A 21,362-nucleotide genomic window follows, 5' to 3' on the forward strand; every position below is an offset into this window, starting at 1 on the left:
GGAAGGGAGAAAAGTAGTACTTCAGTTACTTGATATCTTTATATGCTGCCGTTACAAAGTAAAGTTTTATTTAATATCAATGCCGTTTACTTCTGCTGCAGAACCTGACCTCTGTAGGATAACTTCCATCTCTGTTAACCCAGGTGCTGACACTGTTTAACAGCTCTGTAAGTCTATAAATACTTCTGCTGAGACAGAGGGACTAGGGATAGAGAGTTTCCCTCATTTCCCCCCTCCACGTCCACTTCAGACAAGATGTCTTCCTGTAAATTGCTTGTGTAGCTTTCTCTCTTACATAGCTTTGAGTATGTCGGTGAGTTATGTTTTCTGCTACTTGGGGCTCAASAAGTAGTATTTCAAGAAAAGGATTTGTTACATCTCTAATATACTGCACCCCACATAAGCTCCATTAGATGATACAGCGAAATTCACTTAAAATTCACTTATAATTCTGAGGCATTTAAAGACTGACAAGCTGACATTTCCTTACCTTTGAGGGTGGGGGGGAGAAGTAAGGTACAAGCAGAAAAGTGGGAGGAGATTGCTCACTCCTAAATGTAGAGTCTGATACAAAATTCACTGAAATCAGGGCAAGCCTATGTGCTGGCTTGGATGGACTTCAGTTCAGCCCTCCGTGGTTTTGGTTTTGACTGAGAGTCTGGTAACTGATAAAGAGCCACTAGCAATATGGAAGAAAAAAATGTCAGATATAAAAGACTATAACCATTCTGTGGTGAAAAATAAAGAATATACATATGGTGATGAAGGTGACTGTTCTGGCAACTGAGAAGAGCCCTTCAGTGGTGCCCTCAGCAGAGTATGCACAGCAGTGGACTAGGTGATGTTTTCTGTCTTTATATCCTTTTTTTCCTGAAAGGCACTTAGCTTGCTCAAGAAGGTTTGTAAATTTTTAGTGATAGATAGTGTTTGTGAATTTTCCTAATGGAGGAATTACTTTTCTCTGGTACCCAAAGGTCAGCTTGACATTCGGACAGAATGCAAGTGGTTGGATATGACATGAGACTAGTCAGTATGGTATTACATTCTTTCATATCAGTTCCTATATTTCATTATTTGCAGGCTTGAAAGATGTGCAGTACAGTCAAATCTTAGTAAAGGTGATTGTCTCTGTAGGATGATGCTTCTTTGAAAGCAAAGTTTTGACTGTATCACTAAACAAATAATAATGAACAACTAACTAAGTTAACAAATGAACACATTTAAAGGGAGAGAGGGAACTGAGAGAATGATTATGATGGAAAAAAGTAACCTGAAGCTGATGGCTGGTAAAGAGAGATGGCGATATCAGAAGATACAGCAAAAAAAAAAAAAAAAAAAAAAAAAAGGCATGTGACCTATAAATAAAAAGAGAAAGCAGTTTGTTATGATTTTCAGTTTTGGCTGGTAGGTAAAATGAAAGGTGGAGCATGTGTACATAAATGGGCGTTCTTTTTATGCAACAATCAGCTTTTTGGAGTATCCTGATGGATATCTAAAGGGAAGCTTGCAAGCATATAATTTTCATATCTTGCCTATTCATTGAATAATATGAGCATTTACTCATAATATTATAATAGATAACCTTCTGCAGTCTAAAAATAATTTTAACTCTGTACTTCATGGTGATGAGTAATTAGGATAGAGCCCTTGCAGATACTTGCAGGTCTACAACGCAAGTGGAAGCTGAGGTCACAACAGGTCTTGCAAGGGGAAGCAACTTRAACTTTATTTTCCTCAAGGTATGGACTTTGTGGTCTGTGACTGCTAGGTCCTAAATCAAAGCCCAGTGAGATCAGTGAAAAGGCTGTCAGTCACTCCACTCAGTAGATAAGAAATAGGAATCAAGTAATATAAGGGTTAGAAGAAGCACGGAGAACATGTATCTAGGGTTCTGATCATTACTCACTGGGTGAAATAATATGAAAAGGTGGAGGAATTTACCCCTCAGACAATAGTTTGAAGAATAGGCTTTGCTTTCAGAATATGCTAGTCTGTTTTAAATAGCATTTCAACTCCGAAACATGCGGAAGTTATAAAATGATTAATTAGGTGTTAGCTGACTGTGATCGATATTAATGTGTAGATGTAGAGTTCTCGATAAACACATAACCCCTTAAAAAAAGGGAATTAAAATTTGTTAATTATATCCCGACTGGCAGCACCCTTGAACGCAYGCTTGCATCTCAAGAAGACTTAAATATACATATGGACTTGACATTTCACTGAGTAGGTCGGCCATGCTATTCAACATATATGTATGTATATATTCTTTTCTTCGTTTCTTTTTCTTTCTTTCTTTCTCTCTTTGTCTCTTTCTTTCTCTTTTCCACACAAGAGCTTTTTGTAGCCGTTACACATAGGTACTGAGAGCAAAGAGAAAGTAACTTCAGAACATCTCATCTTCATATACTTTAGGGAAATGAATAACTAAGTATGAATACTCARAAAGGAAATATGATTTGGAACAAATGACTCATTTCACACTAGGAGTTCAGCGTGGAGCCCTTTCTCTTGCCTGGGTGCCCTGAAACCAACTGTAGTGGGAATTACTGTGGATGATTTTAAAGCATTTATGTGCACCTGGAAACACAATGTTGGTGGGAGGTAGTGCCTCCACGATGTGGATTAATGAATTGGCTGAATATAAGCAAGTGGGCTCTTTACCTTTCGTTGGGAAATGCTCAAGGAAAAGCTTTTGAGACTAGAACACTCCAAGCAATTTTGTTTTGGTTTGTTTTTTTTTCCCCTGTTCAAAAATGTCATAAGATCTAAGTTTTTTTATGAGCTAAAGGTTATTGTGTCAAGGCAATTGAGAAGTATGTTAAGCTGGTGCAAGGGTGCTGTGCCCAGCCATTGAATCTGGCTTCCTGTTGGTGATTTATGAACAGAAGCATTTCCTTCGCCGTTCGTAGGAGTGGGAAGGTCTGTGCGTGCACAGAGGTGCCTGCTTCCCCCTGCCATCAGCTGGGCACAACGGTTCGCTTTTCCTGCTCTCCCAGCACAGTTAACAGGCGGATTTACAAATCCAAGTGTAATRGATGAGACTTCTCAGTGGCTGCTGATTTACAAGTGTGAGATTGCTGTCATAATRCCTTGTCTCCGAGGGCTTCATTTATGCCGAGTCTTCGGGGTGAGGTTGCTCACTGACCTCACCAGCAGGATGGAAATTATGAACCTTGCTGACACTGGAGGTTTCAGTGCAGCCAGATTTAACYTTGGCCCCGCGACCTCTGGAGGCACGGGAGCAGAGCTCGTTCACTTAGCTTGTTTAGGCATTTTGTATGAGAGAAGCAGTTTACTAAATTCTGTTCCAGACAAGATTAAATGTTTTAATTTTCAGGGATGATTGGGTCTGGGCTTTTGGGACACCTCTGAGTTTAATTAAAAAACAAACCTAAACCACTCCACCAGCAGAAAATGTTATTATAAAATTATTATTGAAGTTACTGTGGGTTTTTTTTTTCCTATTTTAAAATAAGAAGTCCTTAAATGGCTAGTTCTGCTATGATGTTCTTGGGTTTTTAGGTACAATTTTAGATGCTTTAAAAAAAATTAACATATGTAGAAAAGAGATCTGCTTCAACTGCCGGTAGTAGGTCTGTAAAACACAGCCATAATCCTTTAATAAGGGGCAGTTCTGGCATGATATTACTAACTATGCTACACTACTTTTAGAGGGTGGGTATACCTGTCTGTGGAAAAACATGAGGCTTTTATGCAAAGGTAAAGTGGTCTCTCTAACCTGACTGGATAAAAGCAAATCTTTGTAGAGCCTTATCAGGACTTCCTGGGAATGAGTTCATAATCTCCTGCTTATTGTTATGGAAAGTAAAGTTCAGAGACTGAATTATCCACAATGAAAATATAATTTCCTGTCATTTTTCCACAGTAAAATTTTTTCAAGATTATGTTCTTCTAAAGAATTTAGGGTGATGGTGAAGCTAGGATGAAGAGGTTTGGGGTTGATGCACTCTGTTCAGATGCGAATGAGCAGAACCTTTGAACAGGGAAAGAAACCTTTTCCCTCCCTGATTTATTGAATGAGAGTTAACTTTGACTAGTGCAGAATCTTAGAGCATGACTTGACCTTTCCCACATGTGTGTTTTAAATATAAAGTCTATTGTCAAATGCGATCAGGAAAGGAGTTCCCAAGACCATACAAGTCATTTTGGGTAAACAACAAGGTGAATTATGTAACTAAATCAGCTCACTTTGTCATGAATGAGATTATGCCTGATAGACAAACCCTAAAATACACATAGATTATATTGTTTATCTACAATGCTTCCTAGGGGGAATTTGAAATGCTTTACATTACTATTGCTATTTATATCCCACTGCAGTGATAATGGCTTTAATGTTATCTAGGTTTGGCCAAATATAGTAATCTCAGTGCTATAAAAGGAGGTTTGAAGTCCTCTGTGAAGGGATAAAGGTTGGCTTTGTCATTTAAATTCCTTTGATGAACTGTTTCAAGAAGCTTATTTTAGGGCCAGCATCCAAGCACTCTGAAAGTGACAGTTTCTTCTTTTCTCTGCTTCACATAATTCTTATGAATCATGTGCTGAACAATATTAACCTGATCTCATAGTCTTTTAAACATCTTGACAACTTGAAGTAAGCCATTTGCAGAAATAAAACAGTAGGATCGATTTGCTTTCAACTTTGTAAGTGGAAAACATGTTTAACTAGTTTTGTGATTTAATTAAGTTCTAACACCAAAACCACTCCCTTTAAAAGTGACCATTAAACATTATAAGTGGAGCAAATCGTTGCCCTTTGGCTGAGCGTCAGGATATTCAGACCAGCCATGCTGACTTAACCTCTCTCTGCCTTATAGGTGTCGTGATGCTTAATTAGTTGTTTATGAAGTGTGTTAAATTCTTAGACTGCAAGATGCTCTTCAATTGCATGTTGCAGTTTGTGAACGTTTCAACTAAGCAAACATCTGTTTCCCTCCTCCTTCCACTGCCCCTGCTCACAGGACATCCAGTCTCAATATTTCTTGGCGTTAAAGGAGTTATCAATCTAAACAGCGGTGCAGAGCCGGGCTCTGATTGCAGCTGGCAGGGGAGCCCCCACAACAGAGCTGTAACTGGGCATGTCAGATCAACGGCCAGAGCAGTGTGCTACCTAATGGTATATTCTTGTTGGTGAATGTAGGAATGGAGCTGTTTCTTCTGGCTTGCGAATTGTAACGTGCCTTTTGAAATGCTGAATGAGTTTATAACGAGGCATAATCTGCCAAGCGCAGGTCGGACAGGCGCGATGCCTTCGTGGGTCGTCCTGCCAATAGGCTGTTCTTGTTCAGGAGCTCGTCTGGGTTCTGCTTTAATGTGTTTTCATGAAAGGTCATTGAAGCTAAACAGAAACCAGTTTAATTTTACCACTTTTAATAAATAAAACTACGGTATAGTGTACATAAATGTGCGATGGTTCTTTCCTGGATATTTTCAAAGATACCAAGAATAATCTGTTGTCTCAGCCAAAGTTTATGTGGCTTGAATTTCTATGGAAAGCCTCATTGCTGGGAAAAGGTGGCACCAGTAACTGCTTTAAATATTCCCTGCATGATCCACCTCCCTTCTTGGCTTCTCCCCTTTGCAGGGAGGGAATAAAACATGGTGGTTTATGTTTGAAGGTGAGGAAGGTTAACATTAAGGAGGAAGCCAAAAAGCAGGTTTTATGCATCTCTTGCTTAGTGACAGTACTCTTCCTGCTGGTCAGGGAGCTTTGATTTCCTCCTGAAATGTGTTCATGGGCTGGCAGGTTGTTTCTCTGCATCATGTCTTAGCAAGACCTCTATCTGGATTGGGTTGTTGAAGGCCTGGGCCCATGTGCAGTAGAAAGTCATTTCTGCAGGTTAGCAGGGGAAACTGTGGGTTTCATATGGGTTTAGGTGCCCCGTTCAAGTAATTGCCATGACTCCTGGTTCAGGCTGTAGGCTGAGAAGAGTGGGTAGGAGAAAAATGAACAACCTTCCCACACCTTTTCCCTGCAATGATGACAGCAGTGAATTTTACTTTTTCAGGAACTCTTGTGTCTCCCTGTCAAGAAGCAGCTCCTAGGTATCTCACCTGTATCTGCCTGGAGCGAATCTTAGCTTTTTAATTTTCCAGAAATCCTGATTTTTTATTTTTTTTTTTTTTTTTTTTTTTTTTTTAAGACTGAAGTAATTTTTAGGATGTGTCAAGCTAGGTTTCACCCATGGGTGAAGGTACATTATTCTGCAGTTACCACATGACCTGTTGTTTGTTTTTGCGAGGAAAATCAGTGTCTTTGGGGAAAAGACATTCAAGCTAAAGTCTGTGTGTAAAGCGATTTGTATATTTTACAGCAGTTGTGGCACCTGAACTTGACATCAAAGCCGTGCAGTAAGCTTGGACCTAATATTAAAGAGGATATTTCAACCGCAGATCAGTCCCTCTTTTCAGTATGGGTTTGTTGATAGTTCAGTCTTGAAAACTTTTAAGCCAAAGGACAGGGTAGGTGTATGTATTTTGTCCAGTCTACTTCATGCATATGCACAGCACCCGTTGAGAAGAACATACACACRGTAACTTGTATAAGTGTTCATCTGACTGTCTGCAGATCTTTCTTTTTGAACTGGGAATATATTGTGATCTTGGTTCCTGCTGGGAACTCCTGGTGTCTTCAGGGGGATGAGAGTGTCTTGTACCCTCCAAAGAACAAAAATAGATAAATAACTGACTGCAGGGCACCCTGCTGGATGCATTACTTCAACACGTGTGCTGTGATAAAGATAACATCCCAAAAGTGCAGTGTGCCAGGTGACTGCAGATCTGCAGCCCCCAGCAGGCCATCAGCAATTAGGCAGGGCCTGTGATGTATAATTCACACGCTGCTATTCTGGTTTTACACAAGGGTCTGTGAAGTTCACAGGGTGATGGATTGAAGAGCGTTAGATGTTTTAATGATGAAATACTGTGAATAGTAATTTGGAGAGAATAATGAAGATGCCTGCAGAAGTTTACAGAGCAGTATTTTAGCTCAACAGGGTTATTTGGAGTCTCTTTTTTTCCCTTCAGTAGTACTAGAAATAAATTAAATCTGAAAATAACGCAAGTCTCACTGCTAATTGGCCTGATAGTAAAAACAGATAAGTATGAAATGATGTTTATTGAACAAATCAACCTCCAGTCTCCTCTATTCTGGAGTAACTTCGAGGGGAAAAAAATTGAGTCATCTCTGAGCACAACTTTACTTTTCTAGGGACTTGCTGAAAGTTAACCAATTATTGTGTCATGTTATTAACATGCAAAATGATTTTAAGAACAYTGAGTTTATATAATACTTGAAAAGATTCTTATTAAAATCATCCTACCTTTTTGCTTCCTCCTTAGGCTATAATGACTGAAAAGCAAAAATCATTTAAACTTCTTATTCTATAATGCATTGAGCTGTGCAAAACTATTTAAACCACTCTCTTTACAGAAGCTGTAAAACAGAAGCACAGTTTTAGATGGGGATGGATTAACTTCCTTTGTCTTGTACTATATTTATATCCCTCAACAATGGTTGCTAATGGGTGCATGTGTTCTTACCCATTTACATATAACTTTGAGTCTGGATAAATGATGATGAAGAGGCAAGAGCTGAAACCAGCTAGTGAAGAGGAGCTCTTAGGAAACCTGGTATCCTATGTCTCTGTCTCATCTCTGATAATGTGTTTGGGCAGCCCTTTCCTCAGTGCCATGCTAATTTGAGTCTATGTCCTCTAGTCACTGAAAGTTGCGTATTTTYTTAAACATCCTCCTTGTTATTAAATTTACTTGAAACTAGGAGATTAAAAAGTTAGGAAGAGGCTGCCACGAGATGTGCAGGCTGCCCGGTTCCATAAATTGTGTTTCTGTAAGAAACGGGGCTAAGAACACAGCRCTAAGGAAAAAGAGTTGAGTAGAAATGACAAGCAACCAAAAGACTGCATTGAAGAGGAAAGGGCCTAAGAGATTAAATATATTCCAGTACACACACCGCTGGCAGGGCACTGGCCTTGTGGAACGATGGAAGTGCTCTTTTTAGAAAATGGAGATTTTTCTCGGTCCATTTGTTTCAGTTATAAAAGCCCTAGAAAGATGCGTGCAATTAAATGGTAGGAATAAGGTTATGTAAGACCAGGTCAGTTCTGAGGACTTGAATGTTTGCAAATATTTTTAAGAAACCGTGGAGAAGGAYATGTGTTAGCTCTACTCGATCTGTGATGTGATTTCAAAAGGCAACAAAATGAAGGAATACGAGTAGTTTCTTCCATGATGCCATGATCTTTGTCTGCCGATGCTGTATGTGTGTGTTGGGCAAATCTCTGGGGCTCTCAAAGGCACGGAAAAAGTCTAAAGATACTGCTGACGAGTAAACACGTCCCTTTTTGAGCCAAAGTCCTGAAGGAGACCCTTTAATATGTAGGAGGATGCTGAGGATTTGAAACCAGCTCCCTTAACTGCACTGCTGCAGAGCTGAGCCTGCAGCCTGGAAGCCCCGTGCTGCGCCTGCGTGCGCGGTGCGCTCCCTCCTGCTCAACCGGACCCTGGGTGCCGTCGGCAAAGGATTTTGCAGGGAAGCACAACTTGGCATCCCACGTGAAAGAGGGCGGCCGAATGTGTGAGGCCACCAGGAATTACCGCAGCAAAGGGATATAGTTTGTTGATCCACCCTGATGGTTTGTTTGTTTGGCTTTGCTGTTGTYGTTTTGGGGTGTTTTGTAACTTTAACAAGAATTCTCTGCAGAATCTGATAATCYGCTGGCACTATTTCGCGCTAGTTGTGGGGAATGTGTTGCTAATAGGACGTTACTAGGACAACCCTAGCTCTTCAGACAACCACTTAATTTCTGTTATCTCCAAGGCCTGGCAGACCCCTAAGTGCTGAATGTGGTAGCAAGTTGGAGAGACGCTTTGTAACATCTTGGAACATGAAGGAGATGAGAGATGTATGTCCAAGAGCCGATGGGATATTTGTGTAGAGGGGAGGTAGGCATAAAAGATGGGAAAGACTAGAAAACCTGTGAAAGCAAAGAGCAAATGTAGTGATTGTTAGCAATAACCGGGGGAAAGGAGGATGGAAAACAGAGACGTACTTTTGTTTAGATAGTTGGTGGTTATGTGCCCTAGCAGTTTGGACGGCGAGCCTCTGGTCTGGGAGCTTGCACACCAGTGCCCTGCTACTTTCTGCAGGGATCGTTTCCAAAGCATGAGCTAATAAGCATCAATTTGCAGAACAAAGCAGACAAAACTTTGGCTTCTGCTCAGGGGAACTTGAGCAATTCTAGTTATAGATCAGGCTTCAACAGGAGCCAAATGTTGATCCATGAAAGTGTAATTATTCTGTTTCATTTGGAACCTTTTGTTCTGGATTATATTCAAAACTACCGTAAGCCCCATTATAAGATTCTTTTTCTTTCCAGCCAAGAGGAAAAGAGGCCTTTTGAGTTAATAGCTCTACTTTGTTTTAATTAAAAATGAGGAAGAAAACACCTCTTCCCTGCCTTTCTTTAAGAATCTTCCCTTCTGTAAAATAGCAGCCAGCAGGCTGCGGTTTAGGATAATGGGTCTGGCTTCGAGACCAGGTTGTATTATAGAATATAAATGGTGAGTAAGTGATATTCTATTTGTAAGATACAGTACTGATTGTCATTTTCAGCTGCAAACTGAATAAGTTTTTGGTATTGAAATTGGAAGCGATTGCAGATTTCTTGCAAAGCCCACAAAACCTGAAATTGGAGACGTGAGTTACTTGCTGAGCCCCTTTTCCTTGGAAGCTTGTAAAGAGTGGAAAGAGTAAACTGGAAATAGAATATTCTCTGCAAGTGTAAAGAGAACTAAAAGAAGAYAAAAAAATAGTGTTGGAGAATCCTACGACTGTACAAAACTAAAGATGTGTTTAAGGATGAAAGAAGTGATTTGGGGGGGGGGGGCTTGTGATTTTGAGAACAGCATAGGAGGGTGCCAGTTCACCCACTCTGAAACAGCTTGTATGCTAAGAATCATCCATATGCCTGAATAACACTAACCTCATTAGCATTTATTAGATCACTGTATTTCACTTAAATATATACATTCACTGGTTTATTTACATCTTTTTTGTGTGTTCTTTCATGTCTTTTTAGGTTATTTTTCCTGATCCAAGGAACATTTGTAGTGGAAGAACATCCTAGTGATGTGCTTTGTGAAACAGTAAAAGTTGTATTTGCTTGGTCTGTCATGTCTTGCAGCTTTTTATTTTTCCATTGATGTATCAGATACAGCATTTATTGTATTACTAATAACTGACCAAATTCTAAGTCATCTTGTTAGAAAAGGAGCGCTGCCGGCAAACACCTTGCATTTTTAGCACCTTATGCTCGCAAATCCTTGTGTCAGTATTCACTGCTACGAGTGAACCCCCCCAGGAGGAAGGTAGGGCAGGGGAAAGAGAGAGGCTGAGAGTGACAATGATTTGTTTAATTTGACCTGGTAAAGAGGCTGATTACAGCTCAGAAATTCCTGGCTCCCATTACAAAAGCGTCCCAATAACCAGACCGTGGAGGCTCTGGCTGYGCTGCAAAGGGATTGTGCAGAAGTAACAAGCAGGCAGTGTGCAAAAACACACTCGCTGTGTTGGGGATTTCTTGTGATTGCCGGCTTTGTCTGCAGAGGGAATGAGCTTTAAATTTCAGCTGGGCAGCCATGCCAAACTGATATCTTTACTTCTTTTCCTCACTACAGTGAAAACCCAGAGAAATTAATTAATTCAGTTGACTTTGCAGGTGACAAAGTACGGCACAAAAGTAGTCCAGATCTGAAGAGACACAACGGATGATGCATACCCTTCTGCCCTGGAAGCATAGAGGCTAGACCCACTTGCTTAGGATGTTGGTTATCCAGATTCAGTTCTCCCATGAGGGCGTTTGAGTCCACATCTCCTAGGGCCTAGGAGAGGCCCTAACCAAGTCAGGTGTCCTCCTGCTCTTTTGTTAACTCTGTTTTGCTTTTTATATAAGAGAATGAAACCCTGGAGCAGCAGCTGGAATCCTGCTGTCCCATGTCACACGCAGCACCATAACCAGGAGCACAGAGTGCTGCTTGCTGCCTCTGCCTCTAATTATTCCGAGTATTTTATACATAATGAGCAGCTGCAACATGAGGTCCTGAGAGCACCCCTGTTCCCAATCCAAAATAGCCTGTTGTCCAGTTCAGACTGGATTCAGGCAGAGGAAAGATCAGAGCCGTGTTTTCTCGCTTCCCAGGCAGCGGTCCTAAGAGACGGTTTCCCAGCTTGCCTTCTCTTTCCCTTTATATATAGTTGGCATTTACAGAATGCTAAAGAATGAAGGATGTAAGTATGTGTATATTTTTTTGTTCCTTAAAAATGCACTGGTTTGTTGCGACAGGCCATTGATGTTTTAGCTGGCAGGTATATAGGCTCTAGATAGTCTAGAGTCCTATAGCGGGCAGCATAAATGTGGCAGAGATGTTGTTAAATACTGGACACGCATCCTTTTTTATTGTAGCTGCTGACTTGTCTGAGCCCTGCTTGTATTTCTTAATTCACAAAAATAACCAGTCAGATATTCCTGTAAGATGCTAGCATGAGACTTAAAACTGAAGTGAAAATAAATCAGCGGAGTTTTCTAGCATCAGTAGTCCTTACTTGACTAACCACGGTATGCAGGAGGTACCAAGGAAGGGCAGGGGCCAGTGTGATTCTGGGTTCGGTTTGCTTTCACATTTGACCACTGTTAACTTTTTCTGGTTCAGTTTGTAAAGATGCTGTTGACTGAGTGTTGTCAGCAGCGTTTTTTTTCGGTTGCGTAAGGCCCGGGAAAACAGTCTCTGCCTGACTCTTCCACAGTGAATGGCTTTCAAGTTAAGCCATGGCTGCCGTTATTGTGCTCTGTGACACTATAAATAAAGTTATTAACATCAATATGTAAATGGCTTTCTATTTTTGTTCCCTGTATTGTTTGTAAAATCTAGGGCAGTTATTCAGTAAGAATCATCTGCTGTTTAGCACTGAGCCTACCAGCATTTGATGCTGTGTGGGCTGCTAGGGGTTTTTTTTCCTTTCTTTCTTTTTCTTTCTTTCTTTCTTTCTTTGCCCTGGCTTTTAGAATCTAGCTCCTTTGCAAGTTTCTTTCTTGTGGTCTATAAGAAATAGTCTGGCTGTGCTAAGCATTTTCAGGCTTCCGGAGAGTGGCTTGGTATTTCAGAATAGCGAATCATCTCTTGATATCTGAACTATAGGAGCATTAAAAGCAGCTACACAAACATCAAACACCACAGCTGCTATTTGCCTTAGTGTGCATCTTGCAAATTCCACTTTGTTCAAAGATTTTTACAGTTCCTGTTTTGGTTGTGTGCTCCATTTCCTTCCTCTCCCCTTGCCATCCCCCTGGAACGGCCTCACAGCCTTGGGCCATGTTTGTGCTGGGAACTGGTACCCTGGTAATTAGTATAGTTGCAAGTGATACAGCTCCCTGAGGGATGGCACAGATATATTCATTTAGACCACCATAAATATATATATATGTGTGTGTGTGCGCGCGTGTGTATATGCGTGCATGCATGCATTTATGTATTTATGTACATATATACCACTTTATTAACATTTTAATACTGTCATGGAAAATTATTCTAATCCAAAGCATCTGTTTAGAAACCTGAGTGCATCTGTGCTTGGGACAGGACCCGTATGGCTGTGATGGCTAACAAACATACCATAGAACAAATTTCAAGTGTAGATGAGGCATTACTGACCAAAGACCTGCATGCTCCAGTTTTATGTATCACATAAGACAGTTTATTCAAACTTCTTCCTGCTCTGTGAGTGCATTTCTCCCTGGCCTCCCCAAATCTCCTCCGGAGAACATCCCAGCCAGTTTGTCCTGTGACTCATTAGCCGCAGTTTTAGTGCCAGTTGTGTCAGTCCGGAGATGGGCACGCATCCACTGCGGCAGCTTAATGCCGTCTCATGCAGCTTAGCGAAAGGCCATTGCAGTGCTCGCACACTAGCAGCTGTGTCTCTAATTTCATTCCTTGCTCGAAGTTGCATTTAGGTTTATTATGTGTACAGCAGATGAATGTACAGTGGTGTTTTAAAGTTGTGACACCTGCTATTGTCAGAGCTGAGCTCATCCTTTCAAATGCCAGGCACTTTGTTTTGTTTTCTATAATTAATCTTCAAACCAAAATTGCTGCTTGTGTAGAGGCTTACAAGGTGAGCAGAAATAGGCTAGACTGCTTTTGCCTAGGCAGAAAGGTCTGACCCAGTAACTTTCCCCTTATTTTTATGGTCTGAGACGCATTAATCTCTAAGGTGGCTTTCTATGTTACAGAAAAGATCTGGTCAGACTCTGTTGACTTTATTGGTAATAGTGCAGTGGCAAACTAATAACTGTTTACGGGAGCTTCATTTGGAGCTGATATTTTGCAAATATCGAGAGTAGCAGGCAAATGGCTTAGTGAAATATCTTAATGCATTAACACAGAAATGAAATTTTCCAATGGAGCGTGCAAGAAAAAAGCTATTTCTTTATATGCAGATCTATTATTCTAGTGATGGCAATTACAGTAATTCTCTTGAAATCAAGATAAAATTATATGCCTTCCTCATTATGAGAAGAAACTACTGATTGCAGAAATCAGGGGAGATCCAGTTAAAAGTTAAAAACACTCACGTTTGCAGTGGGCAGACCTGCCTTGCCACTGTCCCTGCTTCGACAAACCGTTCTGCGCAGATGTTCCCTGGATTGATGAGGCCAGGATTCAGGTTCCTTCTTTGCTGTAGTTTTCCCACATGGCCTGGAGCCCCTTTATGTATCTTCTTTATATACCATACTGCTGCCTCTGTAAAGTGGTGTGGCCGGCATTGCTTTTGTAGTGCTGATGACTGAGTGTAAAGATTTGTAGGCTGCTTACACATTGTGTTAATGGACTCGCATTTGTTTTCTCTGTCTGCACACCCTTTCCCCTAAATGTGTTTGAGGTTTGACACACACATTTAGTGCCGAAATTGCTGCAAGTTGTATTATGTCACGTCTTTTGAGCCATGGCTTGTTTGTTTTTTCCACTGATTGGAGTGGGCCAGTCTCTTTAAGTCTGTTTTCTCACTACATATTTGTAAAATTCAAAATGTTTTTTAATATTTCCTCATTTTAGCCATTTCCCAATGCTGTTTTATGTGAAGACTTATATGCTTTAAGAAGCTAGAGATGCACTGGTCAATTTTATTTTATAAAGAAAGAAATTTGAGGCAGAGACAGCTAAGTAACCAACCACAAAGTCAAATGATGGGTTGTCAAAGATTAGCCTCAAGGTGTCTGGATACTTATTATCTAAACCAGCAAAATGGAAGCAAAAGTGGTGCAAATGTGTTCTGATATTACAGAATATAATCTGAATGCCATAAAGTAGATTTAACACTACTTAATATCTATGAAATAATGTATTTGGAATGTCAGGTAGTTAGGGATATTACATAGAATATTATATACATACAATATAATATAAATACATAGAATGTAATATTTCCTATTATAGGATGGTCTTCCATAGAAATACTCATTTAGTGAGTTTACCAATACTGCTTTCTAAGTGCAAATGGTTTTATTGCTGATATTGATTGTGCAGTATTTCATTATAGTTTTATTGTTTCTCCATGACAGCTAGAGTTTTCTGTGTTACCAAAGGGAAATGCAGAGATATATCAGTTCAATTGTTGCTGATCAAATGAGATGTGATGGTAGGTCTTTAAAAAGGAAACAGAACCCTTGAAGTTAAATTGTAGCCCCTGTAAAGCTGAGAGAACTTTGCTCGTGACTTTTGTATATCTTGTAATTACTGGTTCTTATCAAGTAAGGAATATTAATGAAGTGTACAATACCCAGATAGCATGAGTTCAATTTCCTGCGGGATTTTCTCCTTCTCATTTCATTCTGAAATTAAGGCCAATCCCCCTTCTTACTGAAAATTAAACATTTTATTATTAAATTTATTACTAGGTTTGTTTATTAACTAAGAGCAAGTTGATCCCTCAACTAATGAGCTATACCATTTTATTTGGACAGCCATTTTACCTTTCAGAATAACTAACAAAGGAAGATGTCTTAACTTTAAGGTTCTTTTCCGTTGATGTGGCATTAATAAATCTTAAAGTAACTTCTAATAGTTGTGGCGCACTAAGTTTCTCTATATTCCTTGGGTATATTTCTGCTTCCAGTTTCACCAGTGTCATTTTTAAAACTCAACCATTTGAATAAATTTAAATATGAAAATGAGGAGGCAGGGGATCGACTCACCTTTCGGTTGTTCCAAGAAGGGGCAGGAAGAATCAGGCTCCTATTCTTCAGTGGTCGCTTGTCACTATGGGTGGCCACTTCGCTATTATTGATGTAGTAAGTTCCTAAACATGAGTGGTAGGTATCTGTACAGAACATCACATCACTTGTCCATTTTCACCTTATCTGTGAAACATTCTGCGTATTTTGGTACATTTGTGTGTACCCTGGTGTCCTTCTTTGGGAAAACTAGGTAACTATAGGAAAGGCATAGTTGATCTTTAAGGTTATAAGTTATGACATGTCTATACTAATGCAATGTTTTCACAGTGCAATCACTTTTCAGCAGGAAGAGTGAAAGAGATCCTGACTTAAAGAATTTGCAAAGTAAATAAATCACAAAAGGACAGGACACTGGGGAAGCTAGTGGTGGGAATGAGGAAAAGGTAAAGTTAGGTTGAAATGACCACAGCATGCAGAATTACTGCAGCTTTTGGGTAAGGAGCATAAAAGCATTGTTGTTTGACTAAATGTCCATGATACCAGGGAAAAACAGCCTGAYTGTGATTTGGATAGATGCAAAAAGCATGTTTTTTCAGCATAAGGGACAAAGAACTGGACAATATGTAAGAGAAAGCTCAAACTTGATTAGATGGAACTTACAGAATCTCTGTCCCTTGTGCTTCACCCAGTATTTCAAGATAGAAGCATGAAACTGTTAACTGCCCATGCCAAAATTTATAAGTCCATTGCCATCTCTGACGGGTGATTGATTGATTGATTGTTGGCACACAGCCTCTCAGCAACAGGCCATCCTTTATTTAATATTTAATTTTTGGGTTGTTTCTCTTTTCTGTTGCATTGCTTTCAGGGCTTCAGTCACTTTTGCAAGCAGTGCTCTCAAAGCCAGGCAAGGAGGAATAGCACCAGCCTCTTACGGCCATGGTGCTAATGGATAATCCCCTTCCTGGAGAGCTCTGTTAGCTCTGACTTTGTGTTTGTTGGGTTTTGGCAGGCTTTTGATGGAAAAGATTGCTCTAAAGCCAGAAGACAGACTGCAAGAACATTCACAGCAAAATCACGCTTGAAGTTTAAAAACCAGAAATTGCCATGACTTATCCTTTCTGGTTTATACACTGTTTGGAATTTCAGGCTTGTAGAACAAACGGATCTGAGGTTTATTTTGGTGTGGGTTGATCCTGCTCCAGTTTGGGTGAACAAACATGCCAACAGTCTTGTGCACCAGTCAGGCAGGCCAGGATGAGTCTGGCCCTACTCTGAGAGAAGACGTGTAGTCATTGTTAATGCCGCTTGGATTTGGAGCTGATATACCCTGCTGTCAGCATGGTTGTTTGCACAGATTGACACCTTGATARCAAAGCTATGCAGTAGGTAGGGCTCCCTTGCGCTTTCTGCAAAAGGCCTTGTGTATCCTTGGACTTTGCCTTCCTAAACTACCTCTGAGTTGGAACAGATTTGGCACCCTTTTCTTTATATGTTTTTTTCCCTGACCTACATGACTGGAAAATGTTTTCACATTCCCATCAGTCCCTTCTTAGATACATGATAAAGGTCTGAATTTGCTCCTTCTTAATAACCCAAAATCTCATTTAGGCTGTTTGGATTTCTATTTTATGTTCAGCAGACAGTGACATCTAATTTGACTTGTGACGATGGAGTAATAAAAATGGAGTAATAAAATTCCTTCCGCTCATCTTGAAGATATCTATAATGTGCTCCACCTATAGTTTGGCTAGTAGCCACTGCATATCTTTCTTTATTTGTTTTGCCCTCTTCAAATAGTTTTTCTTCCCAAAAGGCTATTTATTACTCCTGTTTCCAGTGAGGAATCAATTTGGTTAAAGATAGCCTGCTGAAATCGGAAAATCTTTTAACTCAAGATGTTTAGAGGGAGAGGGAAGCAAGCTTTTCATGTTTAAAATAAAAAACGAGTACTGATGCTACTTTGCTATAAGCAAGCTCTGATAACTGGGGTTGCTACTCAATGCTTGTATCCTGCAAACCTATGAAGGTCATAGGAAAATTGTGTTTCCTGTTACGATTGCTCCAGTCTTCCCTTCCTGTCTGGTTATCTCAGGATCTTAAATTCTTCTCATATCTTGTATTGATAGTGAAAGACAGACCACTGGCGTCGAGATGAAGAGCACTGAGCATGGAGGGAAATGCAGCGCCATTTTTCGCACCGGCTCTTGGGAATGCCGGAAGGGTTAGACGCCTGCACCTGGGCATTGCCAGAAGCACATTACTAAAGCAGGCAGAGCTAAAGTCACAAATGCTGAGAGTTTATGCTGTATATATTTTCCTCCAGCTGTGTCCCCCAGGCAGTTCTAACCTTTGTTCGGTAATGCTTGTGTTAGAGCAAGCATGGGAAAATCAAGAAAACATAGAGCACTGTGGTTTGGATCTTTGCAAGGAGGGTAGCTTGTGTTGTTCAGTGGCACTGTGGGTTGCAGTCTGCACATTGTCACGGCTGTCTCTGTGAACCAGCTGGTCTCCTGCTTTTAGGTCAGTTCTTACACTGTCACCARATTACGGTTGGCATGGTCTTGCAGAGTGCACTTCTTGAATATGGGATGTGTTTTTGGTTTACATTTTTGGCTGCTTTGTAAGAGGGACAGGGGGCTTTCCGTCTCTTGCTATGAAGAACAAGGTGAAAAGGCCCACAGTTTTCAGGGATTTGGCTTTGTAGGTTTTTTGTGTTTATTTCCTCCTGTGCTGCCTTGCGTTACTCTTTCTCTCAAGGATGTGCTGCTTTCCTTACCATAGCATTTGTGCGCACACATGTCTTCTCATCCTCTTGAGCAAGTGGAAGCCAGCATGACTGGTCCTAAAATGGAGCAGTGTCACTGCGCATGTCCGAGTCCTGCTCCCGAGGGGGAGCTGTGCCAGCTGATGTGTCACAGAAGTGCTAGAGCCCATTTGAAACAAAAGGTGATTTCCAAAAGTAAACGGATCTTCTGCAAAATGACCATATAAGTTTAGGAAAGAGAGAGTTTATCTTTTTGCTTTTTTTTTTTTTTTTCCATGACTGTAGGAAAAGGAAATATTTTAACCTCTGTTGTGTCTGGCGTCCTGCTGCTCTGGAGAACGTTTTTTTTGTATTGCGAAGACTAAGACCAAGACGTTAGCTTGTCATATAGACATCCCTAGAGAGCAAAGCTGACATGCTGTAGGGACCTGAGTTAGTCTGGACCTAGCTAGCAGCCTTCGCTGCACCAGTCACCATGCCGTCAGTCAGCGTGGTGTGATCTGTGCAGGCCAGGTTTTCCTCCTGAGGTGGGCTTTGCTGTCCTGGCTCGGGTTTGTGCTGCTGTACCTACGCGTGCTCCCTGAGCCACGGCCACTTTGTACGATATACCTGAGCCACTGCGGTAAGCTTGTTCTCCTCTTGGTTTGGTTTGTTCTTTGTTGTTGCTGTTATTAAATTCCCAGGGGGAAAGGGCGTTGTGAGATTCTCGCTTTGTGACTCTGGAAGCTGAAATCCTTTTTGTGCACCAGGAGGGTGCCCAAAGAGAGCAGGCTGTCCTGCGGGGTTGTCATTGCCTCATTGTCATCCCCAAATGACTCTTCTAGGAAAGGGAGACTGAGTGTATCTTCATGCCACCTCTGGGTCCTTCTGGTTGAACTTAACACTGTGTTTATACCACTCAAGCGTTAGCTGGACAATAACTTCGGGGCTCCCACTGCTGCCTGGGAACTGGCTTTTAAATGAATGTCCAGGTGTGAAAATTGGCCCATTTACCAAACTGCTCAGGAAAACCTAGGTCTTTGTTACAGGGCCCGACCCTTCAATCGAAAGTTTTGTGGCTTTCATCTCAGTCCATCCTTCTTTCTCCTTCCTTGTTCATAGTATCACTCAATAATATGCAAAACCCCCAGCAGCAGATGGTGTTGCAAAGCGACAGCAACATTTTGAGGCACTGTCCTCTGCAATCAACCCAGTAAAATCACTGTCATGGGCAAATTGTGTCTACAGCAGATGACTTTCTCGTTACACCTTTGCTCACGCATGCACATTAGGGCACATCTATTTTGTGCGCAATGATTATTTCATTATGCCACATGAACTTTCTCTTCCCTTGTTCAGTGCCATTTGTTACACTAAAACACCATGGCTTTGATTCGCATGCAGTCAGATGCACTTTGCTGTTTTTGCAAGTCATTAAAGCTCGCCGAGTCTGGGGTTTTGTTCTGTTTCCCATGCAGTGCGTGTGGTGTTCAGTTTCCAGTAACACATGGTGTTTATATTCATGACTGGCATTACCGTTGTGATGGTGATAGGGTTTGTGTTTCTTGCCTTACTTGATTTATGTTGTGGCTGGCGTGCATGGCACGCACATGTCTTGAAATAGAACGCGACTGTTTTTTTGTTTTTGCATTAGAAGCACTGATGATTTAATTTTGCGTTTGGAATAATCCTGCACTTGCAGGGAAGCCTGGCTGTGTCGTGTCCCTCCTTTGATAACTCTGTCAGCTTCAGTCATTTAAGGCTGCAGTTCAAAATCACTCTCTGTAGGTGTGTGTGGTTTCTAAAAAATCTCACGTGGGTTTGCTGCTTCGCACCTTGTCCTCAGCTCTTCCTATTCCTTACTAAATTTTTTGCTTTCTGGCAGGATCATCTCTCCCCTCCTGCACTCTTGCTATAAGACCTTTCTCCTTCACCATCTGAAAGAGCTTCCCCTGCTTCTGCCCCAGGGTATGTTAGTAGCGCAGTCACAGCGATGACTACCTGAATTACAGGAGCTAGTTTTAAATGATCTACAGTGGTAACAACCTAGCTTCAGCAGCACAGACTAAGTGGCCAGGGGAATTCACACCGCCAGCCTCGGTGGTGCGGCATGGAGGGTCCTCCTGTTGTCCTCAGCTACCTGGCCACCAGCAGGTCTTGGGTGAGGACAGGCAGGTAGCAGACTGTCCTAAGCAGAGAGGGGGACRGCAGGAGCTGGGAGCTAGCCAAGCTCCCTGTTATCTTTCGTCCCCTGTGCTGTCGTGAGCCACACAGGGGAACAGCCACAGAACTCAGTTTGGCAGATACAGCTATGAAATCTTGAGCCAGTCCTTGCTGGAAGAAGGACCTGAGGTTACGCTTAGGAAAGTATCCACCTCTATCCCATGACACAGTTTGTGGTACTTTTCAACCAAAATTAAACATCAGTAATCTTAAAAAAAAGTGTAAGAAAGAAAGATAACCCCTCCTTTTGTCTTTGCTTCCCAGAAATAAGCCCTTTTTTGTCTTTTTGAGGTCATGCCCTGGTTACTACTGGACAAACTCCAATCAGATGGTAATTCTGAAGTCAGTGACAATATGGAAAATCTATTCAGAGCTCTGAAGCTGTTACAACATTTTAATTACCTGTTAAAGTGTTTTTTTCCACACAGCAGTGTCCTTCCAGATGAAGGGACTGGGACCCAGGGCTGATAATTGTTGCTGAAACACGGGCTGCAGATTGCATGGTCATTCCCTTCCAGGCAGCTTTCTGCTAATAGTACTTTTAAACCACTCACCTACTTATCCCATGAGGTTTCATAGCTATCACAATTATTTCATTTGGCCTTTTGTTGAGCATTGTCATTTACCCCAAATTTTCAGTTTGTCTTGAATTTTGGCACAAAGAAGGCCTATTACTGGCATTGTGCTCCCACCAGCAAGGAAAGGCCTTGCTTTCTGAAGACTCACAAATAATTGGCTTGAGTCTTGCCCTTCATCTCAATGATCCATCACCATCATCCTTTAATAAAAACTTTTCATTGCTAAGGGTAGTCTGAAATGAAAGACTAAAGTGAACTATGGAGTAAGGACTTAAGGGGGTGGGAGGAAGCCCTGCAATTAAATCTCTAAGGCTCCTTTTCTCCATGCAATAACTTGGCACGACTGAGTGGTGTTCTGACAGTCAGATGTTTTCCCAACCTCACCGCATGCRTTTTGTGTGTGTGTAAGGAGGTGTAACAGGTGTTTTTCTAAAGAAAAGCTCTGTCTAAACACAGGATGAGGTTCATGTGCTGTTTTCTGATGGGTGTTGTAAGAAAAATGCACTTTTTTGTAGTTGTTTCTGGGCTGTTGGATATTTT

General features: G+C 41.2%; 1 protein-coding gene across 1 annotated transcript in view; it reads left to right on the forward strand.

The window, feature by feature from the left end:
* Window positions 1-21,362, forward strand: part of ADCY5 (adenylate cyclase 5) — a 224,179-nt gene that overhangs the window by 134,959 nt on the left and 67,858 nt on the right. The gene's annotated exons all lie outside the window — the stretch shown is intronic.

Source organism: Apteryx rowi, unplaced genomic scaffold, assembly GCF_003343035.1.
Source record: "Apteryx rowi isolate R43461 unplaced genomic scaffold, aptRow1 scaffold_57, whole genome shotgun sequence".
NCBI lineage: Eukaryota > Metazoa > Chordata > Aves > Apterygiformes > Apterygidae > Apteryx > Apteryx rowi.